The sequence below is a fragment of the Delphinapterus leucas genome, chromosome 18 (assembly GCF_059928025.1).
Source record: "Delphinapterus leucas isolate spDelLeu-1000000601 "Yukka" chromosome 18, BTC_Dleu_Yukka2, whole genome shotgun sequence".
Lineage (NCBI taxonomy): Eukaryota > Metazoa > Chordata > Mammalia > Artiodactyla > Monodontidae > Delphinapterus > Delphinapterus leucas.
The window spans coordinates 52,451,414-52,466,074 of record NC_143146.1 but is presented as its reverse complement, the minus strand read 5'-3'; positions in this window follow the sequence as shown (position 1 = coordinate 52,466,074).

Here is a 14,661-nt window from a genome sequence, read left to right as displayed (position 1 = left end):
TGTGATGTTTGAATAATGAAAGATCATCTAACCTAGTTCCTGAGTATTTGAGTTCAGCTCTCTTATACTATGAACACGATAAGTACCTGACTTAAGGATCCTATAGCTTTAAGATCTGGTTTGGTTCACTACAAATGAATGGATACACAGAAATGTTACAGGTAAAATGGATAAGTCAGTAAATGAAAAGTGACAGTATTAGTTAAAAATAAAATGTGTAGTACCAAGTTCAGCATTAAGAAAGACAAACTATTCATTTCAAATAAAATATATCATTTTAAAGTCAGTGAGACAGTAAACTAGCTCCCTCTCTGTATGCAAAGATTTTTCTGTTTTAATATTTGCATGTAAAAATGTTGCCAGTATTGTATTGCAAATGGTGGTTTAATATTTTGTCCCTGATCCAGATCCCGATTTGGCCTGATCCAGAAGTAACTGTATTTAAACCTCTTCTTAAACCCCAGTGTTTGTCATCTTATTACCTATACAGAGGTGCAGAGAGAACTATAAAAAGGAAACAGAGACTCTCATTCTTAGACAATTGATAACAGGAGGATTTTGCCTATAAATCTTGAAATAATACTTTTGAACAAAAAGCAAAAAGAATGTAAACCAGGCTTAAGTTTGTTTCTAACTAAAATGTTTTGTGGCTACCTTGTGCTATGTGTGTACCTCATGTGTTTTTTACAAAACCAGAAACATTTTGTTACTACTATTTCTGTTCACACCAGAAGGTGGAAATATATTGAGGAATTTATACACCAAAAGGAATCAGAGATGTGGAAAAAATAATACATATATTTGAGTTTAACTAAGAGAAAACTTGAACAGCAATGTTCAGGCTATATTCATCAGAAAATATTGAAAGCATTTAGAAGTAAATAATAATTCCTAGATAATAAGGATGAAAGAAATCAGTTGATTGCCTTTATGTAGGAATGTTAGCAAGAAAACCAAATATGTGCTCAAGGTATATGGTCATCAAAATCTGATCTCAATGAACATTTCCTGTCTCATCTTTGATTCAAATCCTGTAACCTCTGCTGCAGTGAACTGGCCATTTTCTCCAGGAAAATCATCTTACCTTTGAATGTCTCCCTCTTCCAATTTTTTCCTGTTTATGGAAATTCTCATAATTCAAGAAAGAAGCTCCCTCCAATCTAATTAAGTAGTCTGTATATACTTAATCCCCACAAAACTTTCTAAGCAGCTTTGTCTCTCCCACAAGCTAGTGTTCTGCAATTCAAGTCTTCCTGCAGTAGCACAGATCAACACTCTTCCTATGGAGGAGGGGGAAGTCTTTTTGAAGAAATCATATTAGTTAATGTTTCTAATAAGGTTAAATTACATTAAATAACTAACATTTTAAGAAAAATGTGATAAGCTAGATAAGATAAATGTATTTAACTATAAGTTGAGGTCCTAACATTTTTAAGTGAAGAGAATGAATTCAACTTAATTCACCAAATATATTTTAAGTAGCTATTAAATTCACAGTTTTATGCTAGACCTACTATTAGAAAGATTAATACAGGTATTCTAAAATATCCCACTTTAATGCAAGACATTTTATGTTAAATGCAATAATATTTCCTGTATTTAAACTATATGTTTTAAATATGGTAACTCCAGATGACAGAGCAATTCTTTGACTGAAGGGATTAAGCAGTTTTTATAGAGGAGATACTACTACTCTGAACCTGACACTAATAAGTAAATAAGTTTGTGATGTGTGAAGTAAGGGAGAAAAAAGAGTTTGAATAACTGGATGGACCAATAGTATCTAGGATGGAGATCCTTCTGCCGCAAGATTGCCCCTAAGGCAACCACATTTTAGACACAATATTGTATATTTATTTACAGTATTTGTGCTTTTATCAGACTAAAATATAAAAATCATAAAAAAATGTTATATTTAACTATTTCATTTTAAAATAATTATTGTGTTCTCAATTACATATTTTTTTGCATGTTTGGACCATCGGTTTCCCATATGAATAGAATTCCATTTTAGAACAGTAGTCAAAAGAAGTGATTGAAGTTTTAAAATGTATCTCCCAGGAAAACATTTAATATGTAAAAAATGTGTGAATTTAATATTTATACTATATTTAGTCCAGTATAACAAACAATTAATAACAAAACCTGTAATTTTCAGTCATAATTTTTCTACCATATCTCCTTTTTCTTCCATGTAGCTTTCAATGCAAATATGATGTTATTGCATTTAGCTGGATTTCATCCATTTTGATGAATTTTGTTTTCATGTTTGTTTATTTAAAATATCTTACAATTTCTCTTGAGATTTCTTCTTTGACCCATGTATTATTTAGAAGTATGTTGTTAAATTTTCACATATTTGGGGACTTTTTACTTATCTTTCTGTTATTGATTTCTAGTATAATTCTAGTATAGTCTGAAGGCAGATATTGTATGGTTTCCATTCTTTTAAATTTAAGGTGTGTTTTATGGCTCAGAATATGCTCTGTCTTGGTGAATGTTCCATGCAGGGTTGAGAAAAATGTGTATCCTTCTGCTGCTGTTGGATGAAGCAGTCTCTAGATGTCAATTGTATGCAGTTGACTAATGGTTTTGTTGAATTCAGTTATTTCCTTACTGAACCTGTTTATTTCTAAGAGAGGGGCCTTGAAGTCTCCAGCTTTGATAATGAATTTATCTACTTCTCTTTGCAATTCTATTAGTTTTTACCTCACATAGTTTGACATTTGTTGTTAGATGCATATATGCTAAGGGTTATTTCTTCTTTGAAAATTGGCCTCTTTATTTTTAGGCAATGCCCTTCTTTATTGCTAGTAACTTTCCTTGCTTTGGCATTGGCTCTGTCTGTTATTACTGTAGCTAATCCTGCTTTCTTTAGATTAGGGTTAGCATGGTATATTTTCCTCTATCCATTTACTTTTAATCTATATGTGATTTTATATTTAAAGTGTGTTTCTTTTTTAATTATTTAATTTATTTTTTTACACAGCAGGTTCTTATTAGTCATCAATTTTATACACATCAGTGTATACATGTCAATCCCAATCGCCCAATTCATCACACCCCCACACCCATCCCCACGTCACTTTCCCCTCTTGGTTTCCAAACGTTTGTTCTCTACATCTCTGTCTCAATTTCTGCCCTGCAAACCGGTTCATCTGTACCATTTTTCTAGATTCCACATATATGCGATAATATACGATATTTGTTTTTCTCTTTCTGACTTACTTCACTCTGTATGACAGTCTCTAGATCCATCCACGTCTCTACAAATGACCCAATTTCATTCCTTTTTATGGCTGAGTAATATTCCATTGTATATATGTACCACATCTTCTTTATCCATTTGTCTGCTGATGGGCATTTAGATTGCTTCCATGACCTGGCTATTGTAAATAGTGCTGCAATGAACATTGGGGTGCATGTGTCTTTTTGAACTATGGTTTTCTCTGGGTATATGCCCAGTGGTGGGATGGCTGGATCATATGGTAATTTTATTTTTAGTATTTTAAGGAACGTCCATACTGTTCTCCACAGTGGCTGTATCAATTTACATTCCTACCAACAGTGCAAGAGGGTTCCCTTTTCTCCACACCCTCTCCAGCATTTGTTGTTTGTAGATTTTCGATGATGTCCATTCTAACTGGTGTGAGGTGATACCTCATTGTAGTTTTGATTTGCATTTCTCTAATAATTAGTGATGTTGAGCAGCTTTTCATGTGCTTCTTGGCCATCTGTATGTCTTCTTTGGAGAAATGTCTATTTAGGTTTTCTGCCCATTTTTGGATTGGGTTGATTTTTTTTTAATATTGAGCTGCATGGGCTGTTTATAGGAGATTAATCCTTTGTCCATTGATTCGTTGGCAAATATTTTCTCCCATTCTGAGGGTTGTCTTTTCATCTTGTTTATAGTTTCCTTTGAAGTGCAAAAGCTTTGAAGTTTCATTAGGTCCCATTTGTTTATTTTTGTTTTTATTTCCATTACCCTAAGAGGTGGATCAAAAAAGTTCTTGCTGTGATTTATGTCAAAGAGTGTTCTTGCTATGTTTTCCTCTAAGAATTTTATAATGTCTGGTCTTACTTTTAGGTCTCTAACCCATTTTGAGTTTATTTTTGTGTATGGTGTTAGGGAGTGTTCTAATTTCATTCTTTTACATGTAGCTGTCCAGTTTTCCAAGCACCAATTATTGAAGAGACTGTCTTTTCTCCATTGTATATCCTTGCCTCCTTTGTCATAGATTAGTTGACCATAGCTGCATGAGCTTATCTCTGGGCTTTCTATCTTGTTCCATTGATTTATGTTTCCATTTTTGTGCCAGTACTGTATTGTCTTGATTACTGTAGCTTTGTAGTATAGTCTGAAGTCAGGGAGTCTGATTCCCCCAGCTCCATATTTTTTCCCTCAAGACTGCTTTGGCTATTCAGGGTCTTTTGAGTCTCCATACAAATTTTAAGATTTTTTGTTCTAGTTCCATAAAAAATGCCATTGGTAATTTGATAGAGATTGCATTGAATCTGTAGATTGCTTTGGGTAGTATAGTCATTTTCACAATATTGACTCTTCTAATCCAAGAACATGGTATATCTCTCCGTCTGTCAGTATCATCCTTAATTTCTTTCATCAGTGTCTTATAGTTTTCTGCATACAGGTCTTTTGTCTCCTTAGGTAGGTTTATTCCTAGGAATTTTATTCTTTTTGTTGCAATGGTAAATGGGAGTGTTTCCTTAATTTCTCTTTCAGATTTTTGTAGACATCATATAGCTGGGTCTTGTTTTTTATCTGCTATAACAATCTCTATCTTTCAAGTGGTGTATTTAGACCATTGATGTTTAACGTGATTATTGATATAGTTAGATTAATATTTACTATGTTCCTTACAGTTTTCTATTTGTTACTTTTGTTCCTTGTTCCTATTTTTTTTTCCAATTTTTTCTGCCTTATGTGTTTTTTTCCTATCTCTTGTGGTTTTGAATGATTCCATTTTCTCTCCTTTCTTAATAAACATTTTTTTAATTCTCTTAGTAGTGGCCCTAAAGTTTGCAGTATAAATTTGCAGCTAATTAAAGTCCACTTTCAAATAACACTATACCACTTCACAGATAATGTGAGTACTTTACAATAAATAATCCTAATTCCTCTTTCCCATCCCTGTATCATTGCTTTCATTCATTTTCCTTACATACAAACATGCATAAGCATATATACATACTAAATATATAAATGTATGGTTTATACATAGCATACATAATTTACTATATTGTTGGTATTATTATTTTGAATATGAACAAACTATTGTGTGTTAGATTAATTATGAATAAGAAAAATAAAAGGTTTTATTTTACCTTTACTTATTCCTTCAATGTTCTCCCTTAATTTATATAGATCATTGTTTCTGACCAATATTATTTTCCTTCTCTCTAAAGAATTTTTTCTTAACATTTCTTGCAAGGTAACTCTACTGGCAACAAATTCCCTAAATTTTTGTTTGTTAGAGAAAGTCTTTATTTCTCCTTCACTTTTGAAGGATAATTTTTCAGGGAACAGATTTCCAGGTTAGTGGCTTTTTGCTCTGAACACTTTAAATATTCACTTCACTCTTTTCTTTCTTGTATGATTTCTGAGAAGAAGCTGGTTGTAATTCTTATCTTTATTCCAATATAGGTAAGGTGTTTCCACCCCCACCTCACTTCTTTCAGATTTTTTTCCAGAATTTTTTCTCTGTCTTTCATTTTCTGTAGCTTGAATATAATATACCTAGGTCTGTATTGGCATTTATTCTGCTTGTTGTTCTTTAAGCTTCCTGGACCTGTGGTTTGGAGTCTGACATTAATTCGGGGAAATTCTTAGTCTTTATTGATTCAAATATTTCTTCTGCTCCTTTCTCTACCCTCTGATACTCCTATTATATGTATGTTACACCTTTGTATTTGTCCCACGGTCCTTGAATGTTCTGTTCTGTTTTTTCAGTCTTTGTTCTCTTTGCTTTTCAGCTTTCAAGAATTCTATTGATATATCCTCTAAGTCACAGACTCTTTCCTCACCTATGTCCAGTCTACTAATAAGCCCATAAAAGGCATCCATTTTTCTGTTACAATGTTTTTTGTTTGTTTATTTAGTGTGTTTTGGTATGTCTTTAAATTTTTCTTGATAGCCGGGCATGATGTACAAAGAAAACAAGGAAGTGCTGTAAATAGGCCTTAGTAATGTGGTGGTGAGCTGTGGGACAGGGGAAGTGTGCTATAATCCTATGATTAGGTCTCAATTTTCACTGAGCCTATGTCTCTGAACTGTGAACTTCACAAGAGTTTCTCCATTATCCTCCCTTAGACAGAAGAGGATGGGTAGAGTGGTCTGGAGTTGGGTATTTCCCTTCTCCCACATGGTAGGCTGGAGATGGCTGGAGTTGGGTGTTGCCCTTTTCTGGATCAGGTAGGCTCTGTTAACACCCCAGCTGGTTATATCTGCTTAATTTGATTCCCTTGAGGCCAGACCTTGTTAAGAAGAAATGTGTACTTTGGTGTAATTCAAAATGTTACCAGCTCCCCATCCTCTGCCTGAAGCCCTGGGATTCCAGCAGTATTTTAAATGTTAAACTCTGAGTTGTCCATACTAAGTCTCCAGCAAGTCCTTAGTTATAGTCAGGTTTTCCTACCCTGACACTGGTTCTTAGTGTGGCTTCTGTTTGTGAGTATCTGGTCTGGTAAGCCATGGCTCCCTGAATTCCCCTGTCTGTCTCTGCAATACTGGGGGCAGTGGTTTGTCCTGTGTCCACTCTTCTCTTAGGGACTAAGAGGACTTGATTTTTCAAGGCTGTTCAGCTTTTTACTTGTTAGGACAGTGTTACAGCTTCCAAGCTTTTTACATAAGGAGGCAGAAACCAGAAGTCCCCCTACCTTAGTTTTTAAGACATTTTTAGTCGTGTTTTCTATTCCCTGTGACTGAAAATACCTGAAATTATATATATGTCCAAATAAATTATAAAAAATAATGCAAAATATGTATCACTGTCACTAATATGTTAATGAGCATATTAAGAGCCACTTAGAAGCTCTGATATAAAATTACATGACTTTGTTTATGCCAATAGTCTATATATTTCTATAAATATGTAATCCATTTCTTCAATAATATATATTAACGTTCAGAGGTGCATATTTTTGAAACACTATAATACCTCTCTCTATTAGCTAAAATCATAGATTCCATGCAATGAAAACTATACTGTTTAGGACAAAATTACTATATTTGCTTATTTTTACTTTTGATGAACTTCATTAGAATTGGTCAAAGTTACAATTTAAGGAAGAAATGATTTTGTTTTCCTCACTTATTCTGTTTTTTTTATTAGTTTAATGTAATGAATGTAGTCTTTTGTATTAGTGGGCTTATTAGCAACATTTTTACTGATGAAATCATTGAGAAATGCAGGTAGTAAACTTCAAATCAATGGTAAAACCTTTAAAAGATCAGTTTCACTTTTAAGGGACGTCATATCATCCAATCAAATTAAATATATTAAAGATTTTACTTCAATTTCTAAGACCTTGAAAGAATAGAACTTGTACTAATGATGTGAAATTATGTGTAAATGGTTTTAGCACCAGAGATAGAAAGAGGTTCAGAGTAATTATGTTTTAACATTTGATCACTAAATAAGAAGTCAATAAAGTCAATTTATAATTTACATAGATTAGAGAATTTCAAATATCTAAATGTAGTGTAACTGCAAATAAATCAAGAGATAAAGAAGAGCTGCAAAAGAATGGTTAGACTGAATTTAAAGTTTGGCAAGGAATTGGATTTATATCCTCAAAGAAATACCCTTCCTTAAATGTAAAACATAATCTAGAAATGGCCCATTTCCCAATGGCATCATCTTAATTCAAGAGATAGCATTCATGCCCTCAAAGCTATAGCTTTCAGAGCTCTGCAACAGCAAGAGCGACCTTTAATGAATAGGATTTTTTTTCCAGTTACTACAGCTGAATGCATCTGAAATAGGGAATTCATGCATTTCACTTCACTATGGAAATCATTATATAAATGGGATAGTCAGTGGAAATTTCAGCTGATATATAGCAAGAAATTATGTCATTTACAATGATGGTACAATTTGCATCATGTATAATTTTTTTCTATCTATCTTGATTTAAATTTACAAAAAAAAAGGTTTTAGTGGTTATAATATTTTAACTCTCTTTTAAAATAAAAGTCTGTTGGAACACCATTTAAAATATGCAGTTAAAGGAGTTTGAAGTGGTTTAATGTAGCAGTGAGCCAACATATCAAAATACAGTATGTTGAAGAGGTAGCCCAGCATTTATCTGCTAAAGTCAGGGCATGTGAGTCTCGAGCAAAAGTCATTCTATGCCAAATCCCACACCATGAAAATATAATAATAATAGCAAAGAGTATTGTTCATATCATTTTTAAGTGCCACTGCTTGGAAGATAATCACCAGACAATGCATAAAAGATAAAACAAAACAAAACAAAACCTTTCTAATGCACTTAGAGGTTAAAGGAAGTACACCATTTTCAAGGAACTTTAACTTACTACCAGTTTAATCTTAACCTCAGTTTCATTACAACTAATATCACTTCTCTTTCTTGAAGTCTCTAAAGCAGTCTCTTTTTATCGTTTGTGTGACTGTCTTTTCTGTCAACTGAATTGTAAGCTCCTGAGGAAGAATGTCCACTGCTCACATTTCCTTTGCTTCATCCTCAGAGTCCAGCCCACACGTAGTGGGCCCTGCTTGCTCAAAGCACCTTGCAGGAAACTCATTTGGTGTCTTTATTGACCTCAGAACCTGTGTCCTAACTGGGAGGTGCATTAGGGAAGACACTGGTGCAGGTCGTTGTATAATACCCACACCTAGTCCAGGCTCTGGTACCCAAAAGTCTTTTCATATATAAATATAAATGAATTAAACTTGTTTCTGCATTCTCTCACTGCTCTTCAGAGTTAAAAGTATCTGGAAAAGGAAACTTTTTTATTCCATAGGACAGCTTAGTTATTGTTTAGCTGTCAAAATATTATTTACACTTAGCCCAAATCTTTTGTCTTGTGCCTTGTACATACAGGCATACCTCTATTTATTGTGCTTGCCATTATTGCACTTCACAGATAAAACTGTGTTTTTTACAGATTGAAGGTTTGTGGCAATCTTGCATTGAGCAAGTCAATTTGCACCATTTTTTCCAACAGCATTTTCTCACATTGTGTCTCTGTGTCATGTTTTGGTAATATTTACAATATTTCAAACTTTTTCATAATTATGGTGATCTGTGATCGGTGACCTTTGATGATACTACTACAAAAAGATTATGACTTGCTGAAAGCTCAGATGAAGGTTCACGTTTTTTAGCAATAGTCTTTTTAATTAATGTATGCACATTGTTTTTATAGACATAATGCTATTGCATATTTCATAGACTACAATATATGTAAACATAACTTTTATGTGCATGGAGAAACCAAAAAATTCATGTGACTTGCTTTATTGCTACATTCCCTTTATTGCAGTGGTCTAGAACCAAACCCACAATATCTCCAAGGTATGCCTGTACTTGTTCTTGTTTTGTACACTGAGCTTATAAGAATAATTCTTATTTCTCTTATTATTTTGGTTGTATTTTACCTCCCAAAGAACTCCTAGCTATTACCCAGGAATTGGGGCTTACCCCAAAATATTTTTCATGTTTTAGAAAATGTATTTATCACAGTAGTCATTTTTGCTATAATTATAACACTTCAAAAATGCACCAATATGTTAACTTTGTTTAACTATATATATAATTTAATATTTCCTCACGATAAACAAATCTACATTCACATTTTCCAACAAAATATTTTAATTAACTCTCAAAATTAATATATGAGAAACTTGAGGACATACAATTCAGATTCTCCAATAAATTAGTAGAAGTTGAGGAAATAATACAGTTTGAATTATAAAAATTTATTATGTAATTTCTTCTCTTGTTATTAATATGAATCAAACAGTACAAAAGAACTATTGTTTTCAAATGCCATAACACAAATAGATTTTTTATATAAAGCATGAATAATATGCTTAATATGGTCTAGTTCATATGTATAGAATTCTTCAATTTCAAAATATTTTAGAGAATAGTGAACCTCATTTTGTTTTACAATGTATATACTAGAAGAGTTGTGATTCCAGATGGCTGGAGGGAAATAGAGTCAAAACCCCAACACATAGTATTGCAGGGTTTTATGCTGTCCTCAGCCATTGCATGATCATTTGAGAGTTCTCAGCCCCCCTGAGAATCCTGGAGATTCAGGAGATGGAAAAAATCTAGTCCAGAAGTCATTTCAAGTCACGAACTTCCTTTTTGTGATTTCCTTCCAGCTTAACTTCCCTTTACATGCAAAGAATTATATAGCAATTTGCCACAGAACTCTGCAAGCATTTATCCAAGAGAAAGGATTTGTCTAAGAAGTGGCATCAATTTTGGCCACAGGAGAGCCAGGCATACATACAATCAAGTGAAGTACTTATGACTTCCATGTGGTCAATTCTCTATGGTCCTTCACTGAGGTGAATTGCCTGTTTGACTTAAGATTAAGGTTTTGGCAAAACTAACATTTTAAAGCTTAACCTCAAAGAAAGCTACTGTTTATAATATACTGTTAGCAACATCATAGTTCTAAGAAAATCTACTTGTGAGAATTAAAATATTATAAAATCATAAGACACATTTACTCTGCCTTAATGCTGGGAGACTTTTCTTCTAACTCGAGTTTCATAATACTGAGAAACATATAATAATAGTATTTATGTAGCATGTTCTATTACAAAAGCTTTTGAATTTTTATTTAATACTGAAATGGTCCCCACTGAGATGTTAGCATTCCCCTTTGCAGTTGCACTGATATCACAAAGACATACACACTCATTGAATCTCAACTCAGCTGGACTTCTAGATTTGGTTTAGTGAATACAAATGAGTATATAAAAATGTGTTTGCAATTAATAAAATTTGACTTTATTTTCTGGAAATAAATGCATGTCATGAGATAAATTTTGATTTAGCTATCAACATTTGTTATTGCATGTTTCTGTACAATTCATTGGACCCACCACTTCACTGGGAATCCTACTGAGAAGAAAATAGAAAATCAACTCCATTGCCCCTAGATTTCTCTAAATCTATGAGACTCATTAGTACTTGTGCATAATGCCCTGACATATCTAGTGATAACCTTCTAATGGGTGGAGGTCATGTCCAAGGTAGTTTCACTGTAGCTTTGGGCACCATCTAATATTGCCAAGCATGCATTGAGAATACTTTGGGAGGAAAGCTCTTAATACTTCGTTATTGTGCAATGTCTTTAATCATTCACATCAAAGAGATATGTTATGGCTATAAAGCCTAGTTTTTGTATGGTTTTCAATTTATCAGTGACTGCTGCTGAGCTCTGGAAAGAGAACTTCTTGTCAAATTCAGAAGTCTAACATACTTAAGAAACAGAACGATGGGACAAATAAAAATAAGAAGGTTATAAACTATTCAGGGAAGTACAGAACTTTTAAGTTCAGTGCAGTGATATAGTTCATTGTGAAGTGTGAAGTCCATTACTATGAAATGCCTTAGGATCACCTAAGAAAAGGAGATCAAAAGCACGGCAAGTAATTTCCTTCTCCATCACCATGCCCCTCCTTCCCATACTTAATGATTCTGCTCTAATTTGTTTTATATATTTTATTTGGCACAAATGTAGGTTGCTTTTTTGGAAAATAGTGTTCTATAACACTAAAATAGTGTTCTATAACACTAATAGTGTAAATTAGCAAATAACATATGAAAGCTACTATTAACGTTTCTTTCTCATTTAATTATTCAGCGAAGAGACCACCCAAGTTTATCCACATGTAACCAAAGATACCAGAAATGGGAAACAACTAGAGTCTGTTTAGTTTGATTGTAGTGTTTTTGTCCTACCACATTGTCTTTAACTAGTCAGAGAACACGCCTAGAGGTGAGAACGAGGCCAATATACACAGTATTCATTAGTTTGGCCTCTCTAAACTGTTGACCTACCACCAGCACAAATGTCATTTTATGGTGTGATTCAATTTAACTTGGAAACACCTTCTTAAATCTATTTCACTATAGATACCTTGCAAAACTTATTTGTCTACAGACTGTTTATAAAGGACATAGCATGTAAACTCTGAGTCCCTGGTTCCTGGGAACTCTGGCAGTAGAACTCAGCAAGAGGCAGCATAATGGAGAGATAGTGTGCATGAAGACTGACCTCGGAGTGTGAGTCCCAGATTTATTACATCATATCTTGCTATGTGACCTTGGGCAAATTAGTTAACCTCTTTTGGCTTTAGTTTCTTTGTCCTTAAAATGGCTATGAGAAATAGATGAGTTAATGTTTGCCGAGTACTTAGAATAATGCCTGGCACATAATAAATATGACTCAATCCTTTGTAAAATAAGATTACCACCTTAATGAGTCAACACTGTCCTTAAGAAGGGAGGTACAAGAAACAACACACTCAAAAACATAACTAGGTAACAATCTTGTTTGGTGTTTCGGAATATACACAGTAAAGTTCTTAATGGATCTAGCTGAGCTTTTGTGCATAACAGTGAATCACTCTGATTCTACAGTCAATAATGTTCAAAAGTGTACCTTTTTTCTCAACTAAGCATTGTGCTACAGTTAGCCTGTCTTTGACACTTCCTGCTCCTGTGAAGTAATCTGTTTGGGGCCTTCCCAGAAGATTCATTAAGTTGTATTGAGCGTTTTTGCTTGCCTCATGGGCAAGGGGAAGAATACCAAACACAAAACACCTGTGCTCTCAAGTCAGCCAATTTCATTTCTTTAGACAATTCAAGGTTTCATTTATTATTTATAAAATTCTGAATGTGTTGGGACCTAATAATTTCTGAAAGTATTGCACCCCCCACTCCATGGCATGTCAGTTGCAGCTGGCTCTCATCTTATCTATTATTAGATCTGAATTTGAAGCAGGGTGTTTTCTGTGGAGAGCCCCTGCATCCTGAACACATCCCCCTCAGTCATCTATCAAAGTGCAAACATGAGAGTATTTAGGTCATGATTTATAGCACTCTCAATCTTCTCAAAGTCTGATTAATTTTAGTCATCTTTTTTCTAGGACAGAAAACAATAGTGTATTTAATAACACTTAATATCATTAAATTGCAAAAAGGTTGACTTAATACATGCACACTAGTCATTTATTTTGGAGCAAGTAATAGAATCGTAAAACATTAATAACAAAAGTGGTTTTTATAAGCCAAAAATGAATATGTCTACTCATATATATTTTGAGCCAGTTGTAATGTATCATCAACAAGATATTCTCAGCATCTATTATCTAAAGGATTTAAAAAATATATATGTTCAAAGGACAATCCAACAACAGAAACATTCATAAGCTTTTTAGAAATGCAGGTACCTGACCCAAAGCAGAACAATGGACTCAGAATCCCTAGAGATGAGGCTTAGAAATTAGGATTTTAACAAATACGGTAGGTGATTCCAATAGTTGAGAATCTCTGATTCTCTAGTATGAAAGTATTCATTTTTCTAGATTCTTTAGTTCTTCAGCTATTTTAGTCAGCTGCCGGCCGGGCAGGGTGTGACTGGCCGATAGGAGAGAACTACTTCAATCCACATGTGTGTATTAATTTATTATCCCTTCGACCTGCCAGTCAGTCACACTTTTGTCCTCTTTGCTAGATCTGAGAATACCCCAGGGAGTAAAGGCACAGATTTTGCTTAGGGTTTGACTTAAAACACCCACACAGATGACAGAGGAACCAAGAGAGTAGGGACTCTTTCTTGGCAGTTAACACAGCATACCCCAGAGAGTACTGCTGGTCCAGTCTCAGTCTTAGAGCTAAGAAGAACATCTCTTCATTTTCATTGTACTCCCTTATTTTACTTGGATAAATGAGGCTACCTTGGCACGCCTACCTTGGCCTTTGTAAACTCTGGTGACCTGAACTACTGTCCTTCTGCCAATTCCACTGTCATCTGATGCCAATTCCACTGTCAACTGATGAGAAGCAGTGCTGTATCTCTGATTACCCTCCCTCTGTGCTCTCTGCTGGTTTCGTTTTCTTTTCCCATCTTCTCCGTGCAGCTATTTCTTTTTCTTTTTTAATAAATTTATTTATTTTATTTATTTATTTTTCGCTGCATTGGGTCTTCGTTGCTGCACGCAGGCTTTCTCTAGTAGCAGTGAGTGGGCTACTCTTCGTTGCGGTGCGTAGGTTTCCTTCTCATTGTGGTGGCTTCTTTTGTTGCAGAGCACGGGCTCTAGGCGCGCAGGCTTCAGTATTTGTGGCATGCGGGCTCAGTAGTTATGGCTCGCGGGCTCTAGAGCACTGGCTCAGTAGCTGTGGTGCACGGGCTTAGTTGCTCCACGGCATGTGGGATCTTCCCGGACCAGGGTTCGAACCCGTGTCCCCTGCATTGGCAGGCAGATTCTTAACCACTGCACCACCAGGGAAGCCTGAAGCTATTTCTTAAAGTGTTGTTCTGGATCCCTTTCTCCCTTTAAGCCCCTGTCAAGGAGAATTCATCTCTTTCTATAGCTTCAACCCAACAGCTCCATGTTAGTGATGCTCAAATGTTTATCTTGAGTTCTA